This window comes from Bufo bufo, chromosome 4 (assembly GCF_905171765.1).
Source record: "Bufo bufo chromosome 4, aBufBuf1.1, whole genome shotgun sequence".
In the NCBI taxonomy this organism is placed as follows: domain Eukaryota; kingdom Metazoa; phylum Chordata; class Amphibia; order Anura; family Bufonidae; genus Bufo; species Bufo bufo.
In genome coordinates this window covers 595,300,631-595,321,672 of record NC_053392.1, presented here as the reverse complement: position 1 = coordinate 595,321,672, position 21,042 = coordinate 595,300,631, and positions in this window count along the sequence as shown.

Below are 21,042 nucleotides of genomic sequence, written 5' to 3'. Positions count from 1 at the left end.
GTCCAACGTACAGGATTGCTGAGCGAGCATAAATGAACTGCCTTACCTATGACATGTCGGCTCCCTATCTGATAGCACATAGCAGCCTTCGCTGTTCAGGCTAAAGGAGGCACTTAGAGAGTTAAATATACACTGCTCAAAAAAATAAAGGGAACACAAAAATAACACATCCTAGATCTGAATTAATTAAATATTCTTCTGAAATACTTTGTTCTTTACATAGTTGAATGTGCTGACAACAAAATCACACAAAAATTAAAAATTGAAATCAAATTTTTCAACCCATGGAGGTCTGGATTTGGAGTCACACTCAAAATTAAAGTGGAAAAACACACTACAGGCTGATCCAACTGATGTAATGTCCTTAAAACAAGTCAAAATGAGGCTCAGTAGTGTGTGTGGCCTCCACTTGCCTGTATGACCTCCCTACAACGCCTGTGCATGCTCCTGATGAGGTGGCGGACGGTCTCCTGAGGGATCTCCTCCCAGACCTGAACTAAAGCATCTGCCAACTCCTGGACAGTCTGTGGTGCAACATGACGTTGGTGGATAGAGCGAGACATGATGTCCCAGATGTGCTCAATTGGATTTAGGTCTGGGGAACGGGCGGGCCAGTCCATAGCATCAATGCCTTCGTCTTGCAGGAACTGCTGGCACACTTCAGCCACATGAGGTCTAGCATTGTCTTGAATTAGGAGGAACCCAGGGCCAACCGCACCAGCATATGATCTCACAAAGGGTCTGAGGATCTCATCTCGGTACCTAATGGCAGTCAGGCTACCTCTGGCGAGCACATGGAGGGCTGTGCGGCCCTCCAAAGAAATGCCACCCCACACCATTACTGACCCAATGCCAAACCGGTCATGCTGGAGGATGTTGCAGGCAGCAGAACGTTCTCCACGGCATCTCAAGACTCTGTCACGTCTGTCACATGTGCTCAGTGTGAACCTGCTTTCATCTGTGAAGAGCACAGGGCGCCAGTGGCGAATTTGCCAATCTTGGTGTTCTCTGGCAAATGCCAAACGTCCTGCACGGTGTTGGGCTGTAAGCACAACCCCCACCTGTGGACGTCGGGCCCTCATATCACCCTCATGGAGTCTGTTTCTGACCGTTTGAGCAGACACATGCACATTTGTGGCCTGCTGGAGGTCATTTTGCAGGGCTCTGGCAGTGCTCCTCCTGTTCCTCCTTGCACAAAGGCGGAGGTAGCGGTCCTGCTGCTGGGTTGTTGCCCTCTTACGGCCTCCTCCACGTCTCCTGATGTACTGGCCTGTCTCCTGGTAGCGCCTCCATGCTCTGGACACTACGCTGACAGACACAGCAAACCTTCTTGCCACAGCTTGCATTGATGTGCCATCCTGGATAAGCTGCACTACCTGAGCCACTTGTGTGGGTTGTAGACTCCGTCTCATGCTACCACTAGAGTGAAAGCACCTGCAGCATTCAAAAGTGACCAAAACATCAGCCAGGAAGCATAGGAACTGAGAAGTGGTCTGTGATCACCACCTGCAGAACCACTTCTTTATTGGGGGTGTCTTGCTAATTGCCTATAATTTCCACCTGTTGTCTATCCCATTTTCACAACAGCATGTGAAATTGATTGTCACTCAGTGTTGCTTCCTAAGTGGACAGTTTGATTTCACAGAAGTGTGATTGACTTGGAGTTACATTGTGTGGTTTAAGTGTTCCCTTTATTTTTTTGAGCAGTGTACAGGGAGTGCAGAATTATTAGGCAAATGAGTATTTTGACCACATCATCCTCTTTATGCATGTTGTCTTACTCCAAGCTGTATAGGCTCGAAAGCCTACTACCAATTAAGCATATTAGGTGATGTGCATCTCTGTAATGAGAAGGGGTGTGGTCTAATGACATCAACACCCTATATCAGGTGTGCATAATTATTAGGCAACTTCCTTTCCTTTGGCAAAATGGGTCAAAAGAAAGACTTGACAGGCTCAGAAAAGTCAAAAATAGTGAGAGATATCTTGCAGAGGGATGCAGTACTCTTAAAATTGCAAAGCTTCTGAAGCGTGATCATCGAACAATCAAGCGTTTCATTCAAAATAGTCAACAGGGTCGCAAGAAGCGTGTGGAAAAACCAAGGCGCAAAATAACTGCCCATGAACTGAGAAAAGTCAAGCGTGCAGCTGCCAAGATGCCACTTGCCACCAGTTTGGCCATATTTCAGAGCTGCAACATCACTGGAGTGCCCAAAAGCACAAGGTGTGCAATACTCAGAGACATGGCCAAGGTAAGAAAGGCTGAAAGACGACCACCACTGAACAAGACACACAAGCTGAAACGTCAAGACTGGGCCAAGAAATATCTCAAGACTGATTTTTCTAAGGTTTTATGGACTGATGAAATGAGAGTGAGTCTTGATGGGCCAGATGGATGGGCCCGTGGCTGGATTGGTAAAGGGCAGAGAGCTCCAGTCCGACTCAGACGCCAGCAAGGTGGAGGTGGAGTATTGGTTTGGGCTGGTATCATCAAAGATGAGCTTGTGGGGCCTTTTCGGGTTGAGGATGGAGTCAAGCTCAACTCCCAGTCCTACTGCCAGTTTCTGGAAGACACCTTCTTCAAGCAGTGGTACAGGAAGAAGTCTGCATCCTTCAAGAAAAACATGATTTTCATGCAGGACAATGCTCCATCACACGCGTCCAAGTACTCCACAGCGTGGCTGGCAAGAAAGGGTATAAAAGAAGAAAATCTAATGACATGGCCTCCTTGTTCACCTGATCTGAACCCCATTGAGAACCTGTGGTCCATCATCAAATGTGAGATTTACAAGGAGGGAAAACAGTACACCTCTCTGAACAGTGTCTGGGAGGCTGTGGTTGCTGCTGCACGCAATGTTGATGGTGAACAGATCAAAACACTGACAGAATCCATGGATGGCAGGCTTTTGAGTGTCCTTGCAAAGAAAGGTGGCTATATTGGTCACTGATTTGTTTTTGTTTTGTTTTTGAATGTCAGAAATGTATATTTGTAAATGTTGAGATGTTATATTGGTTTCACTGGTAAAAATAAATAATTGAAATGGGTATATATTTGTTTTTTGTTAAGTTGCCTGATAATTATGCACAGTAATAGTCCCCTGCACACACAGACATCCCCCTAAAATAGCTAAAACTAAAAACAAACTAAAAACTACTTCCAAAAATATTCAGCTTTGATATTAATGAGTTTTTTGGGTTCATTGAGAACATGGTTGTTGTTCAATAATAAAATTAATCCTCAAAAATACAACTTGCCTAATAATTCTGCACTCCCTGTATATCCTAGAGCAGGGATGCTCAACCTGCGGCCCTCCAGGTGGTGTTCAGGCATGCTGTGAGCTGAAGTTTTGCGGAGGGCCACAGGTTGGGCATCCCTGTCCTGGAGCCACGTGACCACTGACCTCCTTCTAACAACTCCATTTTAGATCAACCCTCCTGGTAGGTCCTCCGTTTAGCAACTTCATTCCAGCATTCTCACCAATGATCTCTCTACAGTGAAGCTGCTGCACCTACCACCAGCAACTCTGTTCTAGATGTAACTATGCTGGTTGTGATCAATGCTGAATGACCTGTAGTCTTTGTGTAGCAGAGCTGCCTCTGTGTGATCTGTGTTTAGCAGATGTCTGATGTGTATGTAGCAGTGCTGAGTGTGTAGCAGGTGTAGTCGCTTATTTCTCTTCCACCACCTGTTTATATGCTGTTTCTCCTCCCTGATTTGCCCTCTCTGGTTCTGAAGATCCCATGTTCCTCACCCTCTTCAGCACAGAACTATTGTTAAGGCGGACTTACACGGCCTGATTATCGGGAATGGACGTTATTGCAGATGGTTGTTTGTGATAATCTTACCGTGTAAACACTCATTCATGGGGTGAAATGATCTTTAATGCAGGACATTAAATCATTGTTTTTTGACAGCAGATTGTGCTGTGTGAACAGGGACAGTGATGGCCAGTTCGCAGTGTTCGCCAACGAACACATGCGGGCTGCCATCTTGACTCACAAGTCCGGGACCGCATTTGTTTCAGACCGGCTCCCGGCACAGGCACAGGCTTACCTCTGCATCGCCGGACTTGTGAGTCAAGATGGCAGCCCGCATGTGTTCGTTGGCAAACACTGCGAACTGGCCATCACTGAACAGGGATCTGCTCCCCAGAAACAATGAATCTGTATGGGGCCGAGTGGTTTTAGTAGCTGTCTCTCGTCCCTTTACAGCACAGGCACCCACCTTTAATGATGACATCAATAAAAAAAACTGAAATCTTAATGCATGGTTTGCTGGAATACCATCCTAAGTCGAGCACGGAGCAGGACTGGTGCATGGGAATCCAACTGTATATTGTAAAACACTTCTTAGCAAGAAGTAATAAGATGGATGGAAGGAGACTCCTTCGCCTGCCTCAGTGGTGTAATATAGTTAATACGAAAGAATCGTCCTAAAAAATAATTCCACAAAGTTTGGAATCCATGGTGGAATTTGTACACACAGTGGAGAACATTTATCGAGATCGCCTGTTTCTAGGTGTAAAATTAGACTCCGTATTTGATTCAGCTGTCAGTCTTTTGCCTAGTATTTATTACATGTCGCACAGCAGTTGATGGATTAGACTTAGGCTCCATTCACACGTCCGTGAATGTGTCCACACCCGTTACGCAATTCTGCGGAACGGGTCCGGACCTATTCATTCTCTATGGGGCAGGAATGGATGCGGACAGCACAGTGTGCTGTCCTCATCCGCATTTTCGGAGCGCGCCCCCGATCTTCCGGTCCGCGGCTCCGGAAAAAAATAGAACATGTACTATTCTTGTCCGCAATTGCAGTTCTATGGGGGTGCCGGCCAGGTGTATTGCAGATCCGCAATACACTACGGACGTGTGAATAGACCCTTAGCGTATTGTTCTTAGACCTCTTGCACACGAACTATTTTTTTTCCGTTCCCGTTCCGTTTTTTGTGTTCCATATACGACCGTATACGGAACCATTCATTTCAATGGATCCGCAAAAAAAATGGAAGGTACTCCGTATGCATTCCATTTCTGTTTTTCCGTTCTGTTCAAAGATAGAACATGTCCTATTATTGTCCGCATAATGGACAAGGATAGTACTGTTCTTTCAGGGGCCAGCTGTTCCCTTCCGCAAAAAACGGAATGCACACAGACCTCATCTGTATTTTTTTGCAGATACATTTTTTGCGGACCGCAAAATACTGAAAAAGCCATACGGTCGTGTGCATGAGGCCTTAGTCGGACCTCTGGTGGTTCTTTTTAAATTAGACAGGTTCATATTCATTTAGACTAGTCGTGTGAAAAATAGTCGCACGACTCCCTGAAAGTGCGACTTTTATTGCTTCACTACACAAAACTGTCAAAAATAAGCCAGCCTAATTATAAACATAACATTTGACATTAACACTGATTGGTACAGAAGAGGGACGATCCCTTGCGCTCCCCTCATCCTAATCTATGTTGTCTGTTTATTCACTCTTTGGCTGCATGCCCAGAATCATGACTAGATAGTCTGTAGAGCATCTGCAGACGATCTCAAGGTCAAAGAAGGCAGATGAATATAATTCTAGAAGGAAGTTAACACAACATATAATATAATGCACTTCTAACATTTTTATATATTGTGGGGACTCACTCTGGTAGACAGGATTAGCGGACGCAGTATAGAGGCAACAACAATTTCTTTGGATTAAACAGTTCAGTAGTTTATTCACACTTGGTGACAAGTGACAAAACAAGCAGTCATAATCAAGCAAAAAGTCACCTTGCGGTGTTGGTGGTAATTCACACCATATGACAATTCTGCCTCAAAGAGTCCTTGCTGATAGCAGCACCAACCTGTTTTCACGCCAAATAGGTAGCAAGCCTTCATACAGACACAAGGCTCCCAGATACCAACACAAAGACCTCGCTTCTGAGCCCAGCTGCCTGTTTAAGGACAGCCAGGTGCTGCCAAAACCCAGACCGGCACTTAAAATCCGGTCCGGTATTTGACCTAACCTGGCTGTAAATCAGCCCAGCAGCACATGAGACAAAACCTCTCACTGTGTCACATAACCCCTCCCCCTTTGTTCAACCCTGAGGGGGTGAACACACGCCAGACAGTGTACCCGGGATAGGGCATCTGTGTTTCCCTGTAACCGGCCTGCCCTGTGTTCCACCGAAAACGTTTTGTAGGGAGAGAAACCATCTGGTGACCCGGGCATTTCTGTCCTTGGCCTGGCTCATCCACTTGAGAGGGGAGTGGTCACTCACCAGTCTGAATTTTCTCCCCAATAAATTATAGCGGAGAGATTTTAGTGTCCACTTGATAGCCAGGCACTCTCTCTCCACTATACTGTACCTGGTCTCGGCTGGGGTGAGCTTACGGCTGAGGAAGACAACGGGATGCTCCTCTCCATTGACCTCCTGAGACAGTACCGCACCGAGGCCTACTTTGGAGGCATCAGTCTGTACTATAAACTCCCTTTTGAAGTCGGGCGTCACCAAAACCGGGGACCCGCACAGGGCCGACAACAAAGCGGAGAAAGCCTCTTCCGCCCGATCATCCCAGCGAAACCATCATTGACTTGTGTCCCTTCAAGAGTCCTGTCAAGGACACGGCTAGAGTAGCAAAGTGGGGAACAAACCTCATGTAATAGCCCACCGTTCCCAGGAATGACTTTATTTGCCTAGTGGTGACAGGTCGGGGCCAATTCCATATCGCCTCTATTTTGTTCACTTGGGGTTTGATGACCTGCCAGTACCCTTTCGTGAGGTCCAAAACAGATAAATACCGGGCTTGTCTTAACCTCTTGATGAGCTCATCTACCAGGGGCATGGGATACGCATCGAATTTGGAAATCTTGTTAAGTTTTTGAAAGTCGTTACAAAACCACAACGTCCCGTCCGGCTTGAGTATCAATACTATAGGACTGACCCACTCACTTTTTTCTCCTTAGTGACGTCTAGCTGCAACATTAGCTGCACCTTTAATATGGCTTGTCGCTGAGCCTCGGGTACCCAGTGTGGTTTTAATCTGACTTTTGCCTGAGGCTCAGTGACAATGTCATGCTGGATTATAGAAGTGTGTCCAGGGAGGTCCGAGAACACATCCGTGTTCCAACTAACAAACCTTGGCCTCCTGAGTCTGTTTAGAGGAGAGGCTGTCAGCAATGTTTAGTGTGGCAGCCGCCTCTCTTGCATCAGACAGAGGGGCCAGTACCTCTTCTCCTAGAAAACCCGGCTGCGGGCTGTCTTCTGTACAAGTTTCCCTATCTTTCCACGGTTTTAGTAAATTCACATGGTAAACCTGCTCCGGCTTTCGTCGCCCTGGCTGGTGTACCTTGTAGTTTACATATCTAATTTTCTCGAGTACCTCATAGGGCCCCTGCCACCTAGCCAGGAACTTACTGTCCACGGTCGGCACCAGAACCAAAACCCGATCACCCGGGTTAAAGATCCGGACCCGAGCCTGACGATTATAGACCCGACTCTTGGCTCGCTGAGCTGCCTCCATATACTCCCTAACAAGAGGCAACACTGTCTCTATCCGATCTTGCATCTGGTAACGTACTTAATGACACTTTTATGTGGAGTGGGTTGTTGTTCCCACGCCTCTTTGGCCTCGTCCAAGAGACCGCGAGGATGTCTGCCATATAGCAATTAGAAGGGCGAGAACCCAGTAGAGGCCTGGGGAATCTCTCGCAGTGCGAACATGAGATAGGGCAGAAGAAGGTACAAGTCCTTACCATCTTTAGCCACCACCCTTTTCAACATATTTTTTAATGTTTGGTTAAACCTTTCTACCAGACCGTCCGTTTGCGGATGGTAAACGGACGTCCGTAGCTGTTTTATGTAGAGCAACTTACATCACCTTGGACATAAAAGGGGACCCTTGGTCGTTCAGAACCTCTTTAGGTAGTCCTACTCGGGAAAACATCTCCATCAATTCCTTAGCTATGAGTTTGGCCGAGGTATGTCGCAGTGGCACCGCCTCCGGGTACTGAGTGGCGTAGTCTAGAACGACTAAGATGTGTTGATGCCCTCTGGCGGACTTTGGTACTGGGCCTATGAGGTCCATAGCTATTCGGTCAAATGGTAATTCGATAATCGGGAGAGGTACTAGGGGACTATGGAAATGTGGTTGGGGGCTAGTTATCTGGCAGGTTGGGCAAGACTTACAAAACTCTTCCACTTTGAATATGCTGGGCCAGTAAAACAGCTGTAGAATACGATCCTGAGTTTTCTGCAGCCCCAGGTGACCCCCGAGAACGTGTTGGTGGGCTAGATCTAACACAAGCTTGTGATAAGCCTTGTGGATCACCAACTGTTCAATAGGCTCACCCTGTAGTTGGTTTACCCGATACAACATATCCTGATGAACCACAAAACGGGGAAACACTGACTCTTCCCCAGGTTGTTATGGTTCACCATCTACTATTAACACATTTTCCCAGGCGCGGGATAGGGTTGGGGCCCGACGTTGGGCGGTACCAAAATTATCCCCGGAGACATTGAGGTCTGCCAATTCAGGACCCGGCAGCAAGTCCTTCACGTCTCCCACCATCACACTTAGCGGGGTTGTCTCCCCCTCTTCCACCGAAGTGGAGGTCACCCCTACCGCTGGCCCTTCGGTCTCAGGTTCTCAGGGTTCTGGTCTCCCCCCCCCCCCCCCCCTGAGCCGGGCCACTCTGCTAGGGTTACCCCTTTCTCATGGGTATCAGTCACTCTCATAGCAGGCCACAGTGCCGGGAAGCCTGGGAAGTCTCTCCCTATTATGAGTTCATAATGTAGATTTGTGGCAACAGCCACCTCGTGGGTCCATCTACCGGCCACCGTAGTTGGAGACACCAGCGCGGTGGGGTAGTCTTTTAAGTCTCCTTGGATGCACATCTCCCTGAGTTTCCGGCCAGTATACTCAGGGGACCGCACCAGGGTAGCCCCTACTAGGGTCAGCAGACTCACTCAGTCCAGCAGAGCCTCTGCCGGAATGTCTCCCACTTCCACCTGGCACAAATGATCTAGAAACTCTGGGGTACCTATTGCACACAACCGCCTGGCATTAGCGACTGACGGTAGCCATAGTTAGTGTCCATGGGTTCAACCTGACGGGGACAGTCAGCCCTTACATGGCCAGGCTCCTGACACAGCCAGCAGACTATCGGAGCCAGGTCTGCTGTGGGTACATCCCGGGCGGGTTTTGTCGGCTCAAATCTATTTAAGGACAGCCAGGTGCTGCCAAAACCCGGACTGGCATTGAAAATCCGGTCTGGCATTTGACCTCACCTGGCTGTAAATCAGCACAGCAGCACATGCTGGGAGGAAAATAACTGTTTTCCTAGACCAAACTTATCACTGTGTCACAATATTCAAATACTTTTAATATCATGGTCATATCAGAATACATACACCATGTGTCCAATTTAAATATCAAAACAGGACTGAATCTCAGCCCCGTAACACCTGGCGCTTCCATTATTTTAATTGTTCTCCTATAACGGACGGTTTTGTGTTAATTGTAATTTAGTATGTGCAATCAAATTTTTTGCACTCACCAAAAAATATAAAATGATATTTCTACTATATATGAATACATACTACGAGGGAACAGTCTACTCAGCTTTTTTACTGGAAAACATTTCCCATCTTTAAATGTGAAGCTCTATCGCTCAGTGGTAAGAGAACTGACTTATTATACAGATGGTTATAGGTTTACGTCCCCACAAAAAATATATTTTTTAAACCAAGAAGTTTTTTATTGTTTTTCAATAAAGCAGTTACAATCATCCATCAGTTTCGTACCAGTACATCAGCAGAGTAATCCAGATCACACAGGTGTTGCATTACAGGATGAAGTTACATTTAGGCTCCATTCACATGTCCGCAACGTGTTTTGCGGATCCATGGAGCCGCAAAACACGGACAGCGGCAATGTGCGTTCCACATTTTGCAGGCGGCACATTGCCGGCACTATAGAATATGCCTATTCTTGTACGCAATTGCGGACAAGAATAAAGGACATGTTCTATATTTCTAAAGAATGCTATCAGCACCTTGTTGAATCAATGCCATGAAGAATTAAGGCAGTTCTGAAGGCAAAAGGGCGTCCAACACCGTCTTAGAATGGTGTTCCTAATAATTCTTTAGGTGAGTGTATTTTTTGTGTATAGTTTTTAGAATAAAACTAACGATTTAATTGTTCCAGTTTTGCCCTTGTTACTTGATTATCTGGTCTATGCTAAGAACTCTGTCCTCAGAAGAGACCTACTACCGCATTGTCCTATTTCTATAAATTGTTAATTGGTTAGCTAGGTTGCAAAAACCGTTTGTTCCCTTTAGGATTAGCTAGCCGGAGTGTCTTCGCCCCGATTCAATACAAAGAGTAGTGGCAGCAAATTAATTTTATTTTACTGATTGTACATACAATCGCGATTCTATCATGTATGGGCACACCAACTAATCTTAAACGTCTACTGTGCTCACAGTGGATTTGCCTCCAGAAGTCCTTAGTGGACAAGACCTGTATGGCAACTGTGGCATAGTACGACGGGATTGGCGGGTGGTTATCACACTAGTCTCCATGCCGTTCCTACCAGTGGGGAGTGAAGGGTAGAGAGGTTAAGCGAGGTCCTCTCCATAGATACCCAGTGTTTGTCTATAAAATCTTTCTTTCCACCAGTGTACTAGTTTGTCTAGCAAGAATGCTGTGTAATAGTGTTTAGGTTTGTGACTCCCAATCCTCCCTTGTTTTTATGCATAGTTAAGATCGAGTATGCTACCCTAGGATGCCTGGAATTCCAATTTAAATTCATCATCTATCTCCGGGCTTTTCCAAAGAAAGATTCTGGGATTTGAATGGGAAGGGTTCTAAAGAGGTAGAGGAGCTTGGGTAGGAGCAGCATTTTGTATGCTGCCACCCTACCAAACCAAGAGATCAAGCATGGCTTCATGTCCGTGATATCTTTCTGCAATTCTTCTAAGCAGGGTGGGGGGGGGGGGGATTGGTGTGGAACGTCTTTGACGTGGGGTAGGTTAATTGGATACCTAGATATGATATGCTTTCCTGTTGCCAGTCTAGAGGGAAGAGGCTGTTGAGTTGTAATAGTTGGTCAGGAGGGATATTTAGAGGTAGGCTCTATGATAGTTCAGTTTATAGTATGAGACAAAGCCAAATGCTTCTAATAAGTTAAATACTTTTTGGAGAGAAGTCCTGGGATTTGTGCAGACGACAATAATGTCGTCCGCAAAAAGCGCAAGCTTGTGTTCTGTGGGTCCCATTGTGAGGCTAGTTATATCCGCGTCCCGACGAATCAGCTCCGCCAGGGGTTCAATAGATAGTACGAAAAATAAGGGAGACAATGGGCACCCTTGTCTAGTGCCATTTGTCAAGTTGAAAGCAGTAGATAGGGCTCCGTTGGCAAAGACTTTGGCACAGGGGTTGGAATATAGTGCGGAAATGGCTGAGTATATTGGGCCAGTAAATTCGAACTTTCTCAGTACTTTGAAGGCGTAAATGCAGTTGATGAGATCAAACGCCTTCTCGGCGTCCAGTGTCAAGAATGTGGTCGGAATGCCTGAGGATTCTGTTGTTTGCAGAAGTGACCAAGAGTCTCCTTGTCTGGAGCTTGTCTTCCTGATACAAACCCAGACTGATCTATTGAAATGAAAGAGGGGATAATTGATAAGAGCCTATTCGCTAGTATCTTTGCATAGATCTTTACATCGCAGTTCAACAGAGAGATTGATCGATAACTGGTTTTTAAGGGTGATTTACCTGATTTTGGAATAGTCACTATGAGTGCCTCCAGCATTTCTGGCGGGAAAGTTTCCATGGCTGTGGAGTACACTGGAAGGAGATATTTAATGAAAAGGGGGACATATTTTTGTAATATAGGGAGGATAATCTGTCGGGACTCGGGGCCTTATTTAGGGGGAGTGAGCGGATCACTGCAGTTATTTCTTCAGGGGATATTAGTTTGTTGAGGGCTTCCAATTGGTCTGGAAGCAGTTTTGAAAGGCTAATCTGTTCTAGAAAGGAGTTTATTTCCTGTTGGGTGGGGTGGGCTGGGCAGTATTTTTATCCTCGCTTAAGCAAGGCCGTCTTTAATATTGATTGGACCCTGGACCAGAGGAAGAACACAAGTGCCGCTGCAGCATTCATGGGTCCATACTTTATTAACTAAGTAGCAGGACATGTAGGGCATACATGGGGGATGTCCCTGCACTTACTATTATTTCTGGGCGCCGTGCCGCTGTGGCCCGTTACATTCCCCGTGCTGTATGCTAAGTAACAGCATCGGAACACCAAGGAGGAGACATCAGCTTTTCTCCCTGGGCGTTCCCTGGCTGTAGCGCTGTCCAATCGCAATGCAGAAGGGAAAAGGTGAGGTTTTTTTTCTCCCTGGCTGTGACGTTCTGCGCTGCAAATAGACATCGCTACAGCCAGGGAGAAGGAACTCCCAGGGAGAAAAGCTGATCCCTCCTCCCTAGTTTTCTGATGCTGTTACTTAGCATACAGCGCGGGAGACTGTAACGGGGGCCACAGCGGCGCCCAGAAATAATAGTAAGTGCAGGGACATCCCCCATGTATGCCCTACATGTCCTGCTACTTAGTTAATAAAGTCTGGACCCATGAAAGGTCCTCCAGTGGCCAGCGAGGCTCAAGAGGCAGTTGCCTTAGGCCCGCCAGGAGCAACTGGGCCCAAGCCAGCTGCCTCTTTTGCTCCGCGTTAAAGACAGCCCTGCGCTTAAGTTATATAGACTAGAGTAGTAATCTCGAAAGGCATTAGCTATGTCTCTAGGAGCGAAGACTGAGTTCCCTGTTGTGGGGTGTTGGAGACATTGTATTCTCGATTTTAACGTTAGGTACTTGAGCCGTTTTGCCAGAAGACAATTTTTTTTATATGTTAAAAAAATAAAAATGCAATACAACCTAGCCCCTGTTGACGTTGATGTGAATATCACAGTTATGGGGGCCACTGTGGATGTCATTGTTATGGGAGCACTGTTTATGACTCTGTTATGAGGGGACTGTGTATTAGAGATGTCCCGAACTATTCGTCGGCGAACATCGCTTGTTCACGTTCGCCGCGGCGGGCGAACATATGCGATGTTTGGTCCGCCCCCTATACGTCATCATTGAGCAAACTTTGACCCTGTACCTCACAGTCAGCAGACACATTCCAGCCAATCAGCAGCATACCCTCCCTTTCAGACCCTCCCACCTCCTATCAAAAAGCAAGGACAGCATCCATCTTAGATTCATTCGGAAGCTGCAGTGTTAGTGAGAGCAGGGAGAGTGCTGCTGCTGCTGCTGAATTAATAGGGAAATCGTTAGCTAGGCCAGTGTTCTGTGTCCACTCCAGTCCTCAAAGACTCATCTGATCTGCTGTAAGGACAGCGTCCTGACAGCACCCCAAAAATCCCTTTTTAGGGCTAGTACATCAGTCTGCTTTTTTTCTTTCTTCTGTAATATAATTGCAGTTGCCTGCCAGCGTGTGTCAGGCCCACAGCGTGTACTGTGCCCACTACTGCCAGTGCCACCACTCATATCTGGTGTCACAGTAGCTTGCATTTAAAACAGTAAAACCATTTTTTCACTGTAATATAATTGCAGTTGCCTGCAAGCGTGTGTTTCAGGCCCACAGCGTGTACTGTGCCCACTACTGCCAGTGCCACCAATCATATCTGGTGTCACAGTAGCTTGCATTTAAAACAGTAAAACATTTTTTTCTCTGTAATATAATTGCAGTTGCCTGCCAGCGTGTGTCAGGCCCACAGCATGTACTGTGCTCACTACTCATATCTGGTGTCACAGTAGCTTGCATTTAAAACAGTAAAACAATTTTTTTCACTGTAATATAATTGCAGTTTACTGCCAGCGTGTGTTTCAGGCCCACAGCGTGTATTGTGCCCACTACTGCCAGTGCCCACCACTCATATCTGGTGTCACAGTAGCTTGCACGCATAGTACTACTAATCGGAAAAAAAATAACAGGCAGAGGCAGGCCACCCCGCAGGGGCCGTCGTGGTCGTGGTGCTGTGATTTCCTTTGGCCCTAGAATAATGCCCAGTGTTCAGAGGCCACGTACCCTGAACTCGAAAAGTTCTGAGGACATAGTTGACTGGCTAACACAGGACACCCTATCTTCTACAGCTTCCGCTCGGAACCTTGACGCACCATTCTCCTCCAGCTCAGCTTCGGGCACCTCTCAAGTTACCACTCGCCCGCCGCCACCACCAACACTAGCACCACAGCTGCTTCACTTGATCTGTCAGAGGAGGTATTTACACATCAGTTGGAAGAAATGAGTGATGCGCAACCATTATTTCCAGAGGATGTAGATAACAGGGATATGTCTCAGTCAGGCAACATTACACACATGGACGTACGGTGTGATGATGATGTTGTACCCGCTGCTGCTTCCTTTGCGGAGTTGTCAGATACAAGTGAAGCGGTTGATGATGACGATGTGTCCGTGGATGTCACGTGGGTGCCCGCTCGAAGAGAAGAAGAACATGGGGAAAGTTCAGATGGGGAGACAGAGAGGAGGAGGAGACGAGTTGGAAGCAGGGGGAGGTCGTCGCAAGGAACTAGTGGCACAGTCAGACAGCATGTATCCGGCACCCGGGGTCAGCCAGACAGCACGCCAATCAACGCATGCTGTTGCCACCACCAGAATGCCGTCATTGCAAAGCTCAGCAGTGTGGCATTTTTTGTGTGTCTGCCTCTGATAATAGCGATGCCATTTGCAACCTGTGCCAAAAGAAACTGAGTCGTGGGAAGTCCAACACCCACCTAGGTACAACTGCTTTTTGAAGGCACATGATCTCACATCACAAACGCCTATGGGATCAACACATAATGAGTACAAGCAGCACACAAGCTCAAAGCCACCATCCTCCTCCTGGTCCAGCATCTTCAGCCACGTCAACCACTGCTGTCCTCCTTGCCCCCTCTCAACCACCCGCCACTCCGCCTCTCACCTTCAGCAGTTCCTGCTCATCTGCCCACAGTCAGGTGTCTATCAAGGAAATGTTTGAGCATAAGAAGCCAATGTCACAGAGTCACCCCCTTGCCCGGCGTCTGACAGATGGCTTGTCGGAACTCTTAGCCCGCCAGCTTTTACCATACAAGCTGGTGGAGTCTGAGGCCTTCAAAAAATTTGTAGCTATTGGGACACCGCAGTGGAAGGTACCCGGCCAAATTTTTTTTTCACAAAAGGCAATCCCCAACCTGTACTCTATTGTGGAAAAGGAAGTCATGGCATGTATGGCACACAGTGTTGGGGCAAGGGTCCATCTGTCCACAGAGTGGCTCTGCAGAGGAGTTTGTGACACCGCCACGACTTGCAGGCAGGCCTTCTGCCACCTCCTCTACTCCTCCTACTCCATCCTCTTCGCTAACCTCCTCGACTGAGTCCTCTTCTGCTGCTGCGTCTTGCTCCACATCAGCTTCACCCCCCCAGCTCCCCAGGGGCTATTCCACATCCCGGATACAACAGTGTCACTCCGTCTTGGGGTTGACTTGCCTGAAAGCAGAGAGTCACACCGGACCAGCACTCCTGTCTGCCCTGAACGCACAGGTGGATCAGTGGCTGACTCCGCACCAACTGGAGATCGGCAAAGTGGTGTGTGACAACGGAAGCAATTTGTTGGCTGCACATGTGTTGAATCTGATCATACAACGGTTTGTGCGCAAGTACCCAGGCTTACAGGACGTCCTCAAGCAGGCCAGGAAGGTGTGCGGCCATTTCAGGCGTTCCTACACGGCCATGGCGCACTTTTCCGATATTCAGTGGCGAAACATGCCAGTGAGGCGCTTGATTTGCGACAGCCCGACACATTGGAATTCAACACTCCTAATGTTCGACCGCCTGCTCCAACAAGAAAAAGCCGTTGTTACGACCAGAGGATGTGGATCGTCTGTGTCAGCTGATAGAGGACTGGGAATTAGTCCAATATTGCTGACTGCTGACTCTCAGAGACAGGACCCTGGTGTCTGCACTGGTTACCTTGAATGCAGCTACATGCAATAGTGTGAACAGAGTCCAACAAAGGCAGAATAAAGGAACAGATAGTCTTTACTGGCAGACAGTATTCAAAAGTCACTTGACAGATACAGGCAACACAAAGTTCAGAGCAATATAGCATGCAGATATAAGCAGTCTCATAGGCAGCGCAGGGTCTGGATCCAGGCAGACTTACAGGAGGAGATGGGCAGATGCATAGTCAGGCAGTGCAGATATAAGCAGTCTCGTTGTCAGGCAGTGCAGGGTCTGGATCCAGGCAGACTTACAGGGGGAGATGGGCAGATGCGTAGTCAGGCAGTGCAGAGGTCTATAATCCAGGTGATCCAATAAACAGACAGCAGAGTGCTGGTTGCAGAGTGCTGTTGCATTTGTAACCCTTACACTACCTGATCGATTCAACATCATACCTGATCGTATACACACACTGGATGTTTTAAAGCACGTTATTCCAAACAATTTAGGAATGTTAGGTGATTTATGCCCTTTATGGATTAAAATCCAACTCTGCGTCAACTATGTAATTTTCCATGGGAGTTTTGCCATGGATCCCCCTCCGGCATGCCACAGTCCAGGTGTTAGTCCCCATGAAACAACTTTTCCATCACTATTGTGGCCAGAAAGAGTCCCTGTGGGTTTTAAAATTCGCCTGCGTTCGCCGTTCGCAAACGGAAAATTTTATGTTCGCGACATCTCTACTGTGTATGTCACTGGTATGGGGGCACTGTGGATGTCACTGGTATGGGGGTTGCTATGGATGTCACTGGTATGAGGGTTGCTATGGATGTCACTGGTATGCGGGCGCTGTGGATGTCACTGGTATGGGGGCGCTGTGGATGTCACTGGTATGGGGGCGCTGTGGATGTCACTGGTATGGGGGCGCTGTGGATGTCACTGGTATGGGGGTTGCTATGGATGTCACTGGTAAGAGGGTTGCTATGGATGTCACTGGTATGCGGGCGTTGTGGATGTCACTGGTATGGGGGCGCTGTGGATGTCACTGGTATAGGGGCGCTGTGGATGTCACTGGTATGGGGGCGCTGTGGATGTCACTGGTATGGGGGCGCTGTGGATGTCACTGGTATGGGGGCGCTGTGGATGTCACTGGTATGGGGGCGCTGTGGATGTCACTGGTATGGGGGTTGCTGTGGATGTCACTGGTATGGGGGCGCTGTGGATGTCACTGGTATGGGGGCGCTGTGGATGTCACTGGTATGGGGGCTGCTATGGATGTCACTGGTATGGGGGCTGCTATGGATGTCACTGGTATGGGGGCTGCTATGGATGTCACTGGTATGGGGGCTGCTATGGATGTCACTGGTATGGGGGCGCTGTGGATGTCACTGGTATGGGGGCGCTGTGGATGTCACTGGTATGGGGGCGCTGTGGATGTCACTGGTATGGGGGCGCTGTGGATGTCACTGGTATGGGGGCGCTGTGGATGTCCCTGGTATGGGGGTTGCTGTGGATGTCACTGGTATGGGGGCGCTGTGGATGTCACTGGTATGGGGGCGCTGTGGATGTCACTGGTATGGGGGCGCTGTGGATGTCAATGGTATGGGGGCGCTGTGGATGTCACTGGTATGGGGGCGCTGTGGATGTCACTGGTATGGGGGCGCTGTGGATGTCACTGGTATGGGGGCTGCTATGGATGTCACTGGTATGGGGGTTGCTGTGGATGTCACTGGTATGGGGGTTGCTGTGGATGTCACTGGTATGGGGGTTGCTATGGATGTCACTGGTATGGGGGCGCTGTGGATGTCACTGTTATGGGGGCGCTGTGGATGTCACTGGTATGGGGGCGCTGTGGATGTCACTGGTATGGGGGCGCTGTGGATGTCACTGGTATGGGGGCGCTGTGGATGTCACTGGTATAGGGGTTGCTATGGATGTCACTGGTATGGGGGTTGCTATGGATGTCACTGGTATGGGGGCGCTGTGGATGTCACTGTTATGGGGGCGCTGTGGATGTCACTGGTATGGGGGTCGCTGTGGATGTCACTGGTATGGGGGCGCTGTGGATGTCACTGTTATGGGGGCGCTGTGGATGTCACTGGTATGGGGGCGCTGTGGATGTCACTGGTATGGGGGCGCTGTGGATGTCACTGGTATGGGGGCTGCTATGGATGTCACTGGTATGGGGGCTGCTATGGATGTCACTGGTATGGGGGCTGCTATGGATGTCACTGGTATGGGCGTTGCTGTGGATGTCACTGGTATGGGGGTTGCTGTGGATGTCACTGGTATGGGGATCGCTGTGGATGTCACTGGTATGGGGGTTGCTGTGGATGTCACTGGTATGGGGGTTGCTGTGGATGTCACTGGTATGGGGGTTGCTGTGGATGTCACTGGTATGGGGGCGCTGTGGATGTCACTGGTATGGGGGCGCTGTGGATGTCACTGGTATGGGGGCTGCTATGGATGTCACTGGTATGGGGGCTGCTATGGATGTCACTGGTATGGGGGCTTCTATGGATGTCACTGGTATGGGGGTTGCTGTGGATGTCACTGGTATGGGGGCGCTGTGGATGTCACTGGTATGGGGGCGCTGTGGATGTCACTGGTATGGGGGTTGCTGTGGATGTCACTGGTATGGGGGTTGCTGTGGATGTCACTGGTATGGGGGTTGCTGTGGATGTCACTGGTATGGGGGCGCTGTGGATGTCACTGGTATGGGGGTTGCTGTGGATGTCACTGGTATGGGGGTTGCTGTGGATGTCACTGGTATGGGGGCGCTGTGGATGTCACTGGTATGGGGGCGCTGTGGACGTCACTGGTATGGGGGCTGCTATGGATGTCACTGGTATGGGGGCTGCTATGGATGTCACTGGTATGGGGGCTGCTATGGATGTCACTGGTATGGGGGCTGCTATGGATGTCACTGGTATGGGGGCTGCTATGGATGTCACTGGTATGGGGGTTGCTGTGGATGTCACTGGTATGGGGGCGCTGTGGATGTCACTGGTATGGGGGTTGCTGTGGATGTCACTGGTATGGGGGCGCTGTGGATGTCACTGGTATGGGGGCTGCTATGGATGTCACTGGTATGGGGGTTGCTGTGGATGTCACTGGTATGGGGGCGCTGTGGATGTCACTGGTATGGGGGCGCTGTGGATGTCACTGGTATGGGGGCGCTGTGGATGTCACTGGTATGGGGGTTGCTGTGGATGTCACTGGTATGGGGGCGCTGTGGATGTCACTGGTATGGGGGTTGCTGTGGATGTCACTGGTATGGGGGTTGCTGTGGATGTCACTGGTATGGGGGTTGCTGTGGATGTCACTGGTATGGGGGCGCTGTGGATGTCACTGGTATGGGGGTTGCTGTGGATGTCACTGGTATGGGGGTTGCTGTGGATGTCACTGGTATGGGGGCGCTGTGGATGTCACTGGCATGGGGGTTGCTGTGGATGTCACTGGTATGGGGGTTGCTGTGGATGTCACTGGTATGGGGGTTGCTGTGGATGTCACTGGTATGGGGGCGCTGTGGATGTCACTGGTATGGGGGCGCTGTGGATGTCACTGGTATGGGGGTTGCTGTGGATGTCACTGGTATGGGGGTTGCTGTGGATGTCACTGGTATGGGGGCGCTGTGGATGTCACTGGTATGGGGGCGCTGTGGATGTCACTGGTATGGGGGCGCTGTGGATGTCACTGGTATGGGGGTTGCTGTGGATGTCACTGGTATGGGGGCGCTGTGGATGTCACTGATATGGGGGCGCTGTGGATGTCACTGGTATGGGGGCGCTGTGGATGTCACTGGTATGGGGGCGCTGTGGATGTCACTGGTATGGGGGTTGCTGTGGATGTCACTGGTATGGGGACGCTGTGGATGTCACTGATATGGGGGCGCTGTGGATGTCACTGGTATGGGGGCGCTGTGGATGTCACTGGTATGGGGGCGCTGTGGATGTCACTGGTATGGGGGCGCTGTGGATGTCACTTTTAGATACACACTTCAGCAGGTAGTATCACACAGGATAGGGTTAGGTTATGATACACAGCTTATCAGGCAGTATAAAAGGTCGGATTAAATACACACTTCAGCAGGTAGTATCAGAAAAAATAGGATTAGATACAAACTTCAGCAGGCAGGATCACACATCCTTGATACAGGAACAGTAGACCGTATATGACTTCAGTGGTGTAACTACCAGGGAAGCAGCTGCTTCGGGGCCCGGGCTGACAAGGGGCCCGGCAGCGTGCCCTGTCTATCCCTGCAGAGCTCAACATTCACAGACAACATATCGGGGTCCCTCAGCTCCGCACCCCCCTCCCAGTATACCAGACATAGGGCTCAGTGTAGATGCCAGATCCTTCTAAGCTAGTAGCTACAGGACCTTTGATGATGTCATGACCACGTGACCAGTCATGTGTGTGGGAGGAGCCAGGCTGTGGGCTGGTAGTGCCTTTATGATCCTCATCCGCTCCTGACTTTGGCTTGAACATATGAGGTTAGCACCTAGGACTTAGAATTCCGGGTCCTTAGAGGTTAATGCCGGGTTGTGTAGAGGACTGTATGGCCTCATTCACACATTGCAGATTTAGTCAAATCTGCAAACAAGATGTACAGCGCATAGCATAGCTGTGTGTGTCTGCCTACCCAGAGCAGCTGTGTGTGGGGTGCATGCAGCAGAGCTGAGGTTGCTTCATGTGTATAATGCAGCAAAGATAGGTGTATAGTGTGAATGCAGCACAGTTGTGTGTGTGGTGTATGTAGCAGAGCTGTATGCGACAGAGGAATGTATAATGTGCACAGCACTGCTGTGTATGTAAAATGTGCAACACAGTGATATATAATGTGCCACTCAGAGATGTGTGTGTAGCAGAGCTGTGTATGTAAAATATGCAACACAGTGATATATAATGTGCCACTCAGAGCTGTGTGTGTAGCAGAGCTGTGTATGTAAAATGTGCAACACAGTGATATATAATGTGGCACCCAAAGCTGTGTGTGTGTAGCAGAGCTGTGTATGTAAAATATGCAACACAGTGATATATAATGTGCCACTCAGAGCTGTGTGTGTAGCAG